The following is a 14770-nucleotide window of genomic DNA, read 5'->3' on the forward strand; positions in this document are numbered from 1 at the left end:
ATTTGGTTATGCCACTGTGACTTTCCTTGGTAGGTCCGGGCTTGGTTAAGGAAAATAGTTAAGGAAATAAATCAAGCTCCAATTTAGCAACAGAGTTTGATGTTACAGAAGCATAATATTTTGATAACTCATATTAAAGTCAAAGATAATGTGATTGCTGTCTATCCAGATGTTGAATGTAAAATGTAATTTTTTTTATTACAGACTGGTATTTAACCATTTGTAACACTCCTACTGTATATTAATTTGTAAGGTGCTGTATGATAATACTATGTATATTGTGTATGTTGTAGATTTTATACATTTGTATTTTTTGTAAATAATTGTTAAAATTTTGCTCTTGACAGAACAAAAATTTTTTTAAGGTGAGGTGTTACAACCCCCGTGGGTATCTTGTGACTGTTTTATGACCATGATGTAATTGAGTGAGCATGATGTAATGGTCTTGTGATAGTGGTATGATGTAATTTCCCACCAGTGTGAGGTCCCGTGATGTAATTTTCCCACCAGTTTGAGGACATGTGATGGCCTGTTCCAACAGGTATAAAACAGGGAAAGCCTGCTGTGATGCAGGAGTTTTTGTGTTGAGACGTCATTTAAGTCGTCAGTGACTCCATTATGCTGCATAATCGGTTTCATGATGCAGTTTCATTATAAGTGGAGTTTTACTTTCTATCTTAAGTCTCAAAGGTTATTGTCCGCAGTTTCGCCAAATACTGCCAGTTTTGGTTTGATCGACCTTTGCAATTCAGTTGGAGAGTGGAGAATTTATCGAAAGTATGGAAATCCGAAGGATTGAGTAAAGTTGGTGTCATTAGTGGTTTAATACAGGATTGACCTTATTTGTTCAGCAAACAGTAACCTGCATTTAAGATAACCCCTGCCTGTAAGAGCAGAAATGGTTGGGGGCAGTGTTATTTGCCAAGAAAAAGGTCAGTTCCTTTAAGCCATTTTTATTTCCTTCACCGTGAGTTCTTCGGGCAAGGCATACTTAGGCTGGGATCGGCATTAACATCATGACATCGAGGAATTCGTTACTTCAGGAAAGTCTTTCCTAATTGACTGTATAAATCATTTGGACTTTCACATTTACCACTTTAAGAACTGTGTTCGCATTTATTGCTTAAAGAACTGTTCGAGTTGCTGTCTAGCAGTTAACTTCTGGTTAAGTTAGTCATTTGTTTCCTTTTCATCTTTGTTGAGCAGAGTTTGATAAACTGTTTATTTGTTTATAAAAAAAAACCTCAATTTCGTAGTTTTTTTTCTTTTTCAATCTTTTTATTAATATCAACATGATAAGATTAGTACATAGATAATGGGATTACAAACTTACAAAATTAAAATGAACATAAAAGGATACACAAGCAATAAGTACAATATAGTTGTCTTCCCAAATCATGAATGATACAAATGTCATATAAATGAAACAAAAAAAACTAAGTAAATCATGTTGAAAAAAAAACAGAAAAGAGAAAAAGAAAAAAAATATTAATACCCTAAGAAAAACTAAACTAACAAACTAACCACTATTAAAGAAAAAAAAGAAGAAAAAAATGGGCTGTTTATAGTATCTATAAAAAAAATTACAAAATCATCAGTGTCCCCAACTCCGATCCTCTCAACATATATATATAAAAGCAAAACCGGAAAAAACAAATAGGATTGGAACAGGGTCAAATTACATCATGTGAAAATATTGAATAAATGGCCTCCAAATCTTTTCAAATTTACTAGAAGGGTCATATACGACACTTCTAATTTTCTCCAAATTTAGACATAACATAGTTTGAGAAAACCAATGAAACATGGTAGGGGGATTAATTTCTTTCTAATTCAACAAAATAGATCTTCTAGCCATTAATGTAAGAAATGCAATCATCCGACAAGCAGAAGAAGATAAATGGATTGACTCCATCATTGGTAAACCAAAGATTGCAGTAATAGGATGAGATTGTAAATCAAAGTTCAATACTGTGGAAATAATATCGAAAATGTCTTTCCAATATTTTTTCAAAAGCAGACATGACCAAAACATATGAGTTAAAGAAGCTATCTCAGAATGACATCTGTCACATATAGGATTTATATGGGAATAAAAACGAGCCGATTTATCCTTGGACATATGAGCCCTGTGCACAACTTTAAACTGTATCAATGAATGTTTAGCACCTATAGAGGATAAATTAACTAGTTGAAAATTTTTATCCCAATTCTCAATAGGGATAGTAAAGTTAAGTTCTCTTTCCCAATCATTTTTAATCTTATAAAAGGCCTCTGAATGTATTTTCATAATTATATTGTAAACTTTTGATATTACACCTTTCTGAAAAGGATTTAGTTCTAACAATTTCTCCAAAATACCCGAAGAATCAAGATTTGGAAAGGTAGGAAGTACAGTGTTTAAGAAATTCCTAATCTGTAAATATCTAAAAAAAATGAGATCTGGGCAAATTATATTTATTAGATAATTGTTCAAATTACATAAAACAATTATCCAAAAATAAATCAGAAAATCGTAGTATTCCTTAAATCTTCCAAGCTGAATAAGCTTGGTCCATAAAAGAAGAGTGAAAAAAGAAATTGGATACAATAGGAATAGTTAAAACAAATTGATTCAACCCCCAAAAAATTCCAAAATTGAAACCATATACGTAAAGTGTGTTTGACTATCGGAATGTCAATTCGTTTATGCAATTTAGAAAGAGCAAAGGGAAGGGAAGTCCCTAAAATAGAACCCAATGAAAATCCTTGTACAGATTTAGTTTCCAGATTTACCCAATGAGGGCTAGGAGATAAATCCCAATCCCTTAACCAACATTTCAAATATCGAATATTAATTGCCCAATAATAAAATCTAAAATTAGGCAATGCCAATCTACCATCCTTCCTTGCCTTCTGTAAATATCTTTTACCTAATCTAGGATTTTTGTTCTGCCATATATATGAGGAAATTTTTTGAATCAACATTGTCAAAAAAGGATTTTGGAATAAAAATTGGTACCGCTTGAAATATATATAAGAACTTGGGTAAAATAATCATCTTAAAAGCATTAATCCGACCTATCAGAGATAAAGACAATGGTGACCATTTAGTGAACAAACATTTAATTTGATCAATTAAGGGTAAAAAATTAATCTTGAATAACTCCTTATGATTTTTTGTAACTTTAATCCCTAAGTATATAAAAAAGTCATTAACTAATTTAAAAGGTAAATTTTCATAAATTGGAACCTGTCTATTTAAGGGGAACAATTCACTCTTATCAAGATTCAATTTATACCTGGAAAAATTACTAAACTGAGCTAACAATGATATAACTGCAGGAATGGATTTCTCAGGATCAGAAAAATATAATAACAAGTCATCTGCATATAATGATAACTTATGTATATCCATTCCACGAGTAATGCCAAAAATGTTAGGTGATTCTCTAATAGCAATTGCCAAAGGTTCTATAGCAATATCAAATAATAATGGACTAAGAGGACAGCCTTACCTGGTACCCCGAAATAAATGAAAAAAGGGAGATCTTTGATTGTTAGTAAAAACCAAGGCTACTGGAGTATGATATATCAATTTAATCTAGGATATAAATGTCGGACTAAAATTAAACTTCTCAAGGTCAGTAAATAAATATGGCCATTCAACTCCATCAAATGCTTTCTCCACATCTAATGAAATGACACATTCTGAGGTGCTGCGTGAAGGAGTATAAACAATATTCAATAATCTCCTAATATTGAAAAAAGAATAGCGATTTTTAATAAAACCAGTTTGATCTTCCAAGATAATTTGAGGTAATACCTTCTCCAGCCTGGTCGCCAGTAACTTGGAAAAGATCTTGGAATCTACATTCAATAAGGATATTGGTCTATAGGATGCACAGTCAGTAGGGTCTTTATCTTTTTTCAATATTAAAGAAATGGAAGCTCTATAAAAAGATTGTGGCAATTTACCTAGTCTAATTGCTTCTTCAAAAACCTTGCATAACCAAGGAGAAAGAGTAGAGGAAAACCACTTTAAAAATTCCACTGTATACCCATCTGGACCTGGTGCTTTCCTAGAATCCATAGAGGAAATAACACCTTTAATTTCTGCATCCGCATAGGAGTTTCTAATTTTAAAAGTTCTTCCGATGATAATTTTGGAAAATTCAATTTCCCTAGAAAATCATGCATGGTATTATGATCATGAGGAAATTCAGAATGATACAGGGAGGTATAAAAATCTTGAAAAGATTTGTTTATCTCATCATGGTTAACTGTCAGTTCACCATTCTGTTGACAAATCTTAATAATTTGACATTTAACCGAAGCATTTTTCAATTGGTTAGCTAACAGTTTACCCGATTTATCACCATGTATATAAAAATCAGTTCTGGTTTTCATTAATTGATTTTCAATTGAAGATGTAAGTAATAAACTGTGTTCCATTTGAAGCTCAACTCTTTATTTGTAAAGCTCCTTACTAGGAGCAATCAAATATTTCTTGTCAATTTCTTTAATCTTATCAACAAATAAAAGAGTTTCCTTCTTAATACGTTTTCTCAAACCAACAGAATAGGAGATAATCTGTCCACGTATATATGCTTTAAAAGTGTCCCAAAGTATTCCGCAGGAAATTTCATGGAATTAGTTGAAAAGAAGAAATCAATCTGTTCCTTCATAAATTTAATGAAATCCAGATCTTGCAGTAAGTAGAATCAAATCGCCATTGCTTAGTACTAGAAGCTGTATCCATTAATTTAATAGAAAGTTTCATTGGAGCATGATCAGAGATGGCTATAATGTCATAATTACAATCAGTTACAGATGGAATAAAACGAGAGTCAATGAAAAATTAGTCAATTCTCGAGTAAGAATGATAAACATGTGAGAAAAATGAAAACTCTTTGTCCTTAGGATGCAGAAATCTCCAAATATTGAAAATTCCATTATCTGTCAAAAAAGAATTGATGTAAGTAGCCGACTTATTTGGTAAAGTCTGAACGGATATAGATCTATCCAGCAAAGGATTTAAACAGCAGTTGAAGTCACCACCCATTATTAACATATATTCATTTAGATTAGGTAGAGAAGTAAATAAAGACTTAAAGAAATCAGGATAATCCACATTTGGAGCATAAACATTAACCATAGCAACCTTCTTATTAAAAAGTAACCCAGTAATTAACAAAAATCTACCACTCGGATCCGAAATAATATCGTGTTGAACAAATGTAACAGAGGAGTCAATAAAAATTGAAACTCCTTTTACTTTAGCATTCGAATTCGAATGGTACTATTGACCCTTCCAAAACCTAAAAAAAGTTGATTGTCCTCTTTCCTCACATGAGTTTCTTGTACAAAAATAATATGTGCATTCAGTCTTTGAAATACTTTAAAAATCTTTTTCTGTTTAATCGGATGGTTTAAGCCATTAGTATTCCAAGAGACAAAATTAATGGTCTGAGCCATATTTCTAAAATCAACCCTTTGGTATATAAAGAGTTAACCAAAGTATGAACTCATGCACCCGGAAGAGGAAAAAAAAAATAAGGGGAGGACCCGGAAATGACGACACGGTGGACATTTTAGTAGTTTGAAATCGGCCCAAATGAAAAAACTAGAAAAACTAATAAAAAGAGCAATAGAATTAGAAGGGAACCCCCCCCCCCCACCCACCACCCACGGAAAAGAGATCCTCCTGAGCCTAAAGGAGGCCAGGAAAAAAATTTGTGAGACTAAATCTACCCCCATGTCTCCAGAAGGCGACTCCAGATATATAAACGAGTAAAAAAAATCCACCCAAAATCCTAAAAAGTAATTAATACTATACTAAAACAGACTTCTTAACATAATTGCTAGTAAAAAGAAACAAAAAGAATATAAACACTGGTAACTTATAAATCGGGTTAAAACCCGAACAAATAAAAGTTAGGATGTGATAAGAAAGGCATTATAGGAAGAAGACAACAAAAAAAATAGCGAAATTTTTAAAAAAGCGAGAAATATTAGTTACACAAAAAATGAAAAAGATATATATCAAAACATTAAAAAAAATTTACCTTCAAAGGATTAATAATAATGACCAAAAATAAAATACAATGATTAAAGTAAGTAAATTGAAAAGATTAGTATGTCGATAAAGAAAAACTTTAATTGGAATATAAAATGTAAAATAAACCTACACCAATAGTCAGAAACAAATTCTGGTTTTGGAAACAAAAACTATCCTGTAACGATCAAAGCCATACATATATTAGAGATGAGAATCCGAAGCAGTAGGATAGTTCTCATCCAGAAAGCTTCGAGCATCAGATGTGGAGAGAAAAACACGACGTGGTGCATTCAAAGGCGAGATTCTAAGTTTCGCAGGGTATAAAAGCGCTGGTTTTAGGTTTTTCTCATAACATTCGGACGTCAAAGGTTTAAAAGCTAGCCGCGCCTTCATCACTTCTGGGCTGAAATCCTCCACAAGCTGAAATTGGAATTCTCTCAATTTAACCATCCCTAAATGCCGAGCCAAATTAATAAGGTGCTCTTTAACATGCACATAATGAAATCGAACAATTACAACAGGTGGCTTAGATGAAGAACTTGGTGATTGGCGCATAATTCTATGGGTGCGATCAAGTAACGGAGGACTATCTGGGAATACAGAAGGGAACGCATCCTTTAAAAGTTGAGCAAAATACTTCGAGGGGTCCCCTTGTTCGATACCTTCCGGGAGACCAAGTATGCGTAAGTTCCGTCTTCTAGACCGATCTTCAAAATCAACACTCTTTGCTTTAAGTATTTCCAACTGTTTAATCACCGAAGATAATTTCTGCTCCAGTTTCTCGATTTTCAAGTCTCGCTTCCGAGCGTTCTCTTGCAGAGTTGCGATTAAAGCTTGATGCTGTTTAACTTCATGACCAATCTTATCCAGAGAATCCTGGAAAGCCTTTAAATCTGCTTTGAAAGTTTGTCGTTGTTCTTCAAATTTTTCATTCAAGAGCTCCAATAACATATCATAAGTCAATTCAGTACACTTAGGATCAGTCTTTTTTTTTCCATTGCCGTTAGAATCTTTCCCAGGGTCTCGCCCTTTAGATCTTAAAGCCATTTCTGTACTCATTTCTTCAAAATTCACAGTACCCTCTTAAAGATGTCCAAAAAAGTAACAAGAATCTTCTGGTGTAGATAAAAATAAGTTAAATAAGGGTGATCATAGGTTAAAAAAGTAAAGGTTATGAAGCAAATCTAACCATGAGCACCTCCTGGTGACCTCTCAATTTCATATTCATTGTTGCCAGAGTCATACCGAAACAGTGTCCATCTCTCCACCACCTCCTCATCGTACTGAATCAGCTGCTCACGGATCTCAACTGGCGCCTTCACCAAACCTGCCAAGGCACTCTTCTTATGCATTTTCTGCACAAGACCATGGCTAGCGGGGAAAGAGAGAGAGGAAGGCTATGAACTTGGGAAGGTGCTACCAAAAGAGACAAACATACAACAATCATACACACAGGAGATTCTGCAGATGCTAGAAATGCAAAGCAACTCACACACAATGATGGCGGAACTCAGCAAGTCGGGCAGCAACTATGGAGGGAATAAACAATTGACATTTTGGGTCAAGACCCTTTATCAGGTTTCATGACACTGAGCATGAGATCTTGATGAAGGATCCTGGCCCGAAATGTCGTGCGTTTATTCCCCTCTATAGATACTGCCTGACCTGTGTTCAATGTACAACTTGTTTCAACAACATCCTGTGCAAGAGGTTGAGCGAGCTAGAGCTTTTTTTTTGGAATGAAGGAGGATCAGAGGTGACTTGATAGAGGTGTGTAAAATGCTAAGAGGCATAGATCGGGAGAATAGCCAGAGACATTTTCCCACGATGGAAATGGCCAATACAAGAGGGCATACATTTATGATTGGAGAAACATATGGGGGGGTATCAGAGGTAGTTTTTTTAAACAAAAGACAGTGGTATTTGGAACCTATTGCCAGGGCTTGTGGTAGATACAAGAGGGCATACATTTATGATTGGAGAAACATATGGGGGGGTATCAGAGGTAGTTTTTTTAAACACAAGACAGTGGTATTTGGAACCTATTGCCAGGGCTTGTGGTAGAGGCAGGTACTTACTCATGCTGCCCGTTATGCTGTTGGCATTTAGGGGCAACAGGGAAGATCATCCAACTCTGTCTGTCCATACATTTACACACAGATATAGGATGATTCCTCATCGCTGTAACACTTTCTTTTTGACCGTCCAGGGCTGTTGGCCCTGAGCTAGAGGCAGATACATTTAGGAGACTGTTCTATGTTCCATATTCAGTGTAGTGTTCAGTTCTGGTAACCTGTTTATAGCAAAAGCCGGTCAGAGGTGTAGTGGCAACCGCACCAGAGTCAGACGTGAGTGGTCCTGAGTTCAAACCCAGCCAGCTCCTCGCACGTTTTCCATCCGTGCTGGGCTGAGCATCAAGCTGGTAACTTGGCCTCATAAAAGACAGACAAATGCTGAAGAAATGGCAAGGCTGCCGCCCGATGAGCCACAGGGTGGGGAGAGGAACGACGACATTATAGGAAAGAAATGGAGGCCTTAGAGAAAGTGCAGAAATGATTTACCAGAATGCTGCCTACATTTGAGAGCATGTCTTATGAGGAGAGATTGAGAGAGTTAAGGCTTTTCTCTTTGGAGCAAAGGAGGATGAGAGGTGATGAGAGGGGTACAAGATGGTAAGAGGCATAAATGGAGAGGACAACCAACGCCTTTTTCCCAGGGTGGAAATGGCTAATACAACATAATATACTTCAAAGGTGATTGGAGTGAAGTTCGGTAATTCCTAAAGTAAGTACATGCTCGGCACAGCACTGTGGGCCGAAGGTCCTGTATTGTGCTGTAGGTTTTCTATGTTTCTATCTCTATTTCTGTCTTTCCTTTCACTAGTCTGCAGGTCACCCTTGGGCAAGGTGTAGCACCTGCTTCGCCCCCTCCCCTGATCGGGGTTACATGAAGCCTGGGAGCAGGTGGTGGATGGTTGTATGAGCAGCTGGAGCATATCACAAGACCTGCGATGTGAACACTGACACCAGGCAGACAATCTCTGAAGAGTATTGAGAATGGCTGGGGTCACCCATCTTGTAAAGACACTGTCCAGAAGAAGACAATAGGACACCACTTGTGTAGAAAAATTTGCCTGGTGTCAACAGTCGCATAACCAGGACTTGTGATGTGCACCAGCTGCTCACACGACCATCCACCACCTGGTCCCACGGCTTCAAGTGACCCTAATCCAAGGTGGGGAGGGGGGCTAAGCAGGAGCTACACCTTGCTTAAGGGTGACATGCACTACTCCACTAATTTTGCTCTCTTTATGCACACTTATTTAATTTCTTTGCAATTTATAATATTTTTAATGCATTGCTCTGTACTGTTGCTGCAAAACCACAAATTTCACAATATGTCAGTGATAATAAAAAGGATTCAGATTTTGATTCAATCAATAAAGTCACATCTGGTCACCCAGCTCAGTTCATCCTTTGTCCTGTCCCTTGTCCTCAGTTTTCAAGGATTAAGCCTCCACAGCCATGTTATGTTGAAGAAATCTCCCTTCTTCTCAGTCCATTTCCTTTAAGCTTTTGAGCCCTGATTTGACACTCTTTTGAGTCGACTGAGGGTGCCAGTTCTTGCAGTTAGTTGTAGGAAAGGCAGATGAAATTCTTGCAAAAGTGAAAGAGCTTACAAAGTTATACATTATTGATAAATTTTAAATATTTTATAAATATAGATTAAATAATTTATCTCGATTTAGGTCACAGCTGGAGGACTGCAGCCAATTTTGTCAAGACTTTGGAAATAATGCAGAGTACTTTAGGGGCAGGGCTGAGGGGGTTCAGTTGAGTGAAGAGCTTGTATCAGGCAGCATTGGTCAGTGAAGTTTATGGGGAGATTTAACACTGGTGTTCAGTTAACTGGGGGATCCACTGGAGAATAAAAACAGAAGCTGTTTCTACTCTCAAAGTTCAAAGTACATTTATCAAATTATGTATACAGTATACAACCCTGAGATTTGTCTCTTTGCAGGCTGCCACAAAACAAAGAAACACAATAGAATCCATTAAGAAAAAAATCCCACACAACAAAGATTGCCAAACACCCAATGTGTGAAAAAAGAACAAATCATGCAAAGAATAAGGAAAGTATACAAATAACAGATAGTCAGTTCAAAAAGGAACATGTGGGACAAAGAGAAAACTTTCTTAACAACTCTCCCTGTTACGGGCGGCATGGTCGCCTAGTGCCAGCAATTGTGAGTGGGTTCAAATCTCGCTGCTGTCTGTAAGGAGTTTGTACATTCAGATCAGAGTTAGTAAGTTGTGGGCATGTTATGTTGGAGCCGGAAGAGTGGTGACACTTGTGGGCTGCCCCCAGCGCATTCTGTGATTGTGTTGGTCATTGATGCAAGCATTTAACTGTATGTTTCAATGTTTTGATGCACATGTGACAAATAAAACTAACCTTCATCTTAAGCCAGTGAACTTAATTGTAAGGTGGGAGAGACAATTTGGTCTGTTCATATTACAGTGTTGCCTTCATGTTGAAAACTACAATTTGTCCTTTTATAATCTTGAACTATGTAAACAGAACACTTGTGTTCATTTCCAGAGGGACGGAATTGAAAAGGAGTTTATCTCTGTTAAAGCTGAAAAGGAATGTTCTAGTTAGACCTGCTTGCTCTTTGGACAATTATCGAACCTGTATCTGTGAACAAGGTGCTGCAGTAATTACAGCTCACAGCCCCGATCCCCGGTGAGCTGGGCTCGACGTCGACCTCGGGCACTGTAAGTGTGGAATTTGAATGCTCACCCTGTGATCACACAGCCTTCCTCTGGGCACTCCATTCCTTATGCCAGTTCTGAAAGGTTAATTGCCTGCTGCAAGTTAAACTTTAGTGTAACTGTTGTCACATATCAGGGAGTCTTAGAACAGTACCGCACAGAAAGAGGGCCCTCGGCCCATCTAGTCCATGCTGACCTGTCTGCCTAGTCCCAACTGTTTTCAGCCAGACAATGTCACTTCATACCCCTCCCATCCAGATACGCATCCAAACTTCTCTTAAACATTTCAATTGAACCCAAAACCACTATTTCTGCTGGCAGCTTGTTCCAAACTCTCACCACTATCTGAGTGAAGAAGTTCCTCCTCAAATTCCCCTTAAACATTTCATCTTTCACCCTTAACCTATGACCTCTAACTCTCGTCTCACCAAACCTCAGTGAATAAACCCTTCTTGCATTTACCCTATCTATACCCCTCATAATTTTGTATGCCTCTATCAAATCTCCTGTCACTCTCCTACACTCCAGGGAATAAAGTCCTAACTTATTCAACCTTTCCCTATAACTCAGATCCTCAAGTCCCAGCAACATGCTTGTAAATTTTCTCTGTACTCTTTCAATCTTATTGATATCTTTCTTGAAGGCAGGTGACCAAAACAGCATGCAATACTCCAAAATAGGCCGTACCAACACTTTATAGAACTTCAACATAACAGCCCATCTCTTGTTCTCCATACTTTGAATTATTAAAGCCAAAGTGGCAAAAGCTTTCTTTACAACCCTGTCTACCTGTGAGGCCACTTTCAATGAATTACGGACCTGTATTCCCAGATCTGCACACGTCAGTGCCCCACCCTGGCTGGTCCTCTTGAAATGCAACCCCTCACACTTGTCTGCATTAAATTCCATCTGCCATTGTTCAGCCCATTTTTCCAGCTGGTTCTGGTGCTGCTGCAAGCTCTGATAGTTTTTCTCACTGTCCACTACATCCCCACTCTTGGTGTTAACCGCAAATTTGCTGATCCGGCTAACTGCATTATCATCCAGGTCATTGATAATAGACGCCAAACAACAATGAACCCAGAACTGAACCCTGCGGCAGTCCGCTAGTCACAGGCCTCCAGTCAGAGAGGCAACTCTCTACTACCACTCTCTGGCTTCTTCCACAAAGCCAATGTCTAATCCAATTTACTACCTCCTCTTAAATGGCGAGCAACTGAACCTTCTTAACCAACCTCCCATGCGGGACCTTGTCAAATGTCTTACTAAGTCCATGCAGACAACATCCACTGCCTTGCCTTCATCAACTTTCCCGGTAACTTCCTCGAAAACTCTATAAGATTGGTTAGACATGACCTCTCATGTACGAAGCCATGTCTATCCAAATATTTATATACCCGGTCCCTTCCAATTACATCCCCACTGCTGACGGCAGGCTCGCCGACCTACAATTTCCTGGCTTATTCTTAGAGCCCTTCTTAAACAATAGATCGACATTGGTGATCCTCCAGCCCTCAGGCTCCTCTCCTGTCACTAAGGATGATTTAAATAACTCTGCTAGGCCCCTGCAATTGCTGCACTTTCCTCTGCAGGGTCCAAAGGGACACCTTGTCAGGCCCTGGGGATCTATCCACCCTAATTTGCCACAAGACAGCAAACATCTCCTCCTCAGTAATCTGTTTGGGCCTATGACCTTGCTGCTGCCTTGCCTCACTTCGATAGAATCTATGTCTGTCTCCCAAGTAAATACTGATGGGAAAAATCCATTTAAGATCTCCCCCAAAATCTCTTTTGGCTTCACTCATAGCTAACCGTTCTGATCTTCCAGAACCGGAATCAAGATTAATATCATTGGCATATGTTGTGAAACATCAGCAGAACAACGCATAATTAATCAGCCAATCATGTGACAGCAACTCAATGCATTAAAGCATGCAGACATGGTCAAGAATGGGGAAGTAATGTGTTCTGAGTGGCTTTGACTGTGAAATGATTGTTGGTGCCAGACCGGGTGGTTTGAGTATCTCAGAAACTGTTGTTCCCCTGGGGTTTTCAGGCACAACGGTCTCAAGGGTTTGTAGAGAATGGTGCGAAGAACAAAAAAACATCCAGTGAGTGACAGTCGTGTGGGCAAAAATATCTTGTCAATGAGAGAGGTCAGAGAATGGCAAGACTGGTTGAAGCTGACGGGAAGGCAACAGTTACAACAGTGGTGTGCAGAAGGGCATCTCTGGATTCACAACACATCACAGCAGCAGAAGACCACACCGGGTTCCACTCCCCTACCTGGCCACTGAGTGTATACTAATCTGAATTGGATGAGTAGGTGGGCTTCAGACAGGTCTGTAGTCCACGTTGCTGGACGCATTTAGTAAGCTAACCAACGTTCCTCTGCATACTTTGCAGTAGACAAAAAATGAGGATGAGAATATGACAATGGGAGATATCAAATGAAGGAAAAAAACACCCTTGTAAAGAATCCACGGGTATGCACCTGGGCAAATATTCATGAAATATGGATTGTTTTGCCTTGTTTTAGCACCCCCCCAACCTCGATTTCTTCCTTCAGTGTTCTCTTGCTACTTAGAGTGAATGCCCACAAGGCACTGAATCTATATGGTGATGTGTATGTACCATGTCTCATGTGGATAAGACATGAAAGAACAGGACCAATCAAATGTGACAGTGGGAAGGTGTGTATGGAACCAGAGGAAATAGCCAAGGTACTTAATGAATACTTTACTTCAGTACTCACTATGGAAAAGGATCTTAATGATTGTAGTGATGACTTGCAGCCGACTGAAAAGCTTGAGCATGTAGATATTAAGGAAGAGGATGTACTAGAGCTTTTGGAAAACATCAAGTTGGATAAGTTGCCGGGACTGGACGAAATGTACCCCAGGCTACTTTGGGAGGTGAGGGAGGAGATTGCTGAGCCTCTGGCAATGATCTTTGCATCATCAATAGGGACAGGAGAGGTTACCAAGAATTGGAAGGTTGCAGGTATTGTTCCTTTATTCAAGAAAGGGAGCAGAGATAGACCAGGAAATTATAGACCAGTGAGTCTTACCTCAGTGGTTGGTAAGTTGAAGGAGAAGATCCTGAGAGGCAGGATTTATGAACATTTGGAGAGGCATAATATGATTAGGAATAGTCAGCATGATTTTGTCAAAGGCAGGTCGCGCCTTACGAACCTGATTGAATCTTTTGAGCATGTGACTAAACACATTGATGAAAAAAGAGCAGTAGATGTAGTGTATATCGATTTCAGCAGGGCATTTGATAAGGTACCCCCTTGCAAGGCTTATTGAGAAAGTAAGAAGGCATGGGATCCAAGGAGAAATTGCTTTGTGGATCCAGAACTGGTTTGCACACAGAAGGCAAAGAGTGGTTGTAGATGGGTCATATTCTGCATGGAGGTCGGTCACCAGTGGAGTGCCTTAGGGAACTGTTCTGGGACCCTTATAGAACATAGAATAGTACAGCACATTATGGGCCCTTTGGCCCACAATGTTGTGTCGACCCTCAAAACCTGCCTCCCATATAACCCCCCCCCCACCTTAAATTCCTCCATATACCTGTCTAGTAGTCTCTTAAACTTCACTAGTGTATCTGCCTCCACCACTGACTCAGGCAGTGCATTCCATGCACCAATCACTCTCTGAGTGAAAAACCTTCCTCTAATATCCCCCTTGAACTTCCCTCCCCTTACCTTAAAGCCATGTCCTCTTCTACTGAGCAGTGGTGCCCTGGGGAAGAGGCGCTGGCTGTCCACTCTGTCTATTCCTCTTAATATCTTGTACACCTCTATCATGTCTCTTCTCATCCTCCTTCTCTCCAAAGAGTAAAGTTCTAGCTCACTTTATCTCTGATCCTAATCCATACTCTCGAAACCAGGCAGCATCCTGGTAAACCTCCTCTGTACCCTTTCCAATGCTTCCACATCCTTCCTATA

General features: G+C 38.7%; 1 protein-coding gene across 3 annotated transcripts in view; it reads right to left on the bottom strand.

The window, feature by feature from the left end:
* Positions 1-1264: 1264 nt before the first annotated feature.
* Positions 1265-14770, bottom strand: part of LOC132407045 (cadherin-10-like) — a 94354-nt gene continuing 80848 nt past the window's right edge. The window contains exon 12 of one of the 3 annotated variants that reach the window (XM_059993286.1): positions 1265-4938. The gene's annotated coding sequence lies outside the window, so the exon portion shown is untranslated. Of the gene's footprint in view, positions 4939-7240; positions 7412-8231; positions 9697-14770 lie in introns of those variants that run through there. The other 2 variants (XM_059993285.1, XM_059993287.1) reach the window with 2 other exon arrangements.

This window comes from Hypanus sabinus, chromosome 17 (assembly GCF_030144855.1).
Source record: "Hypanus sabinus isolate sHypSab1 chromosome 17, sHypSab1.hap1, whole genome shotgun sequence".
NCBI classification, from domain to species: Eukaryota; Metazoa; Chordata; class Chondrichthyes; order Myliobatiformes; family Dasyatidae; genus Hypanus; species Hypanus sabinus.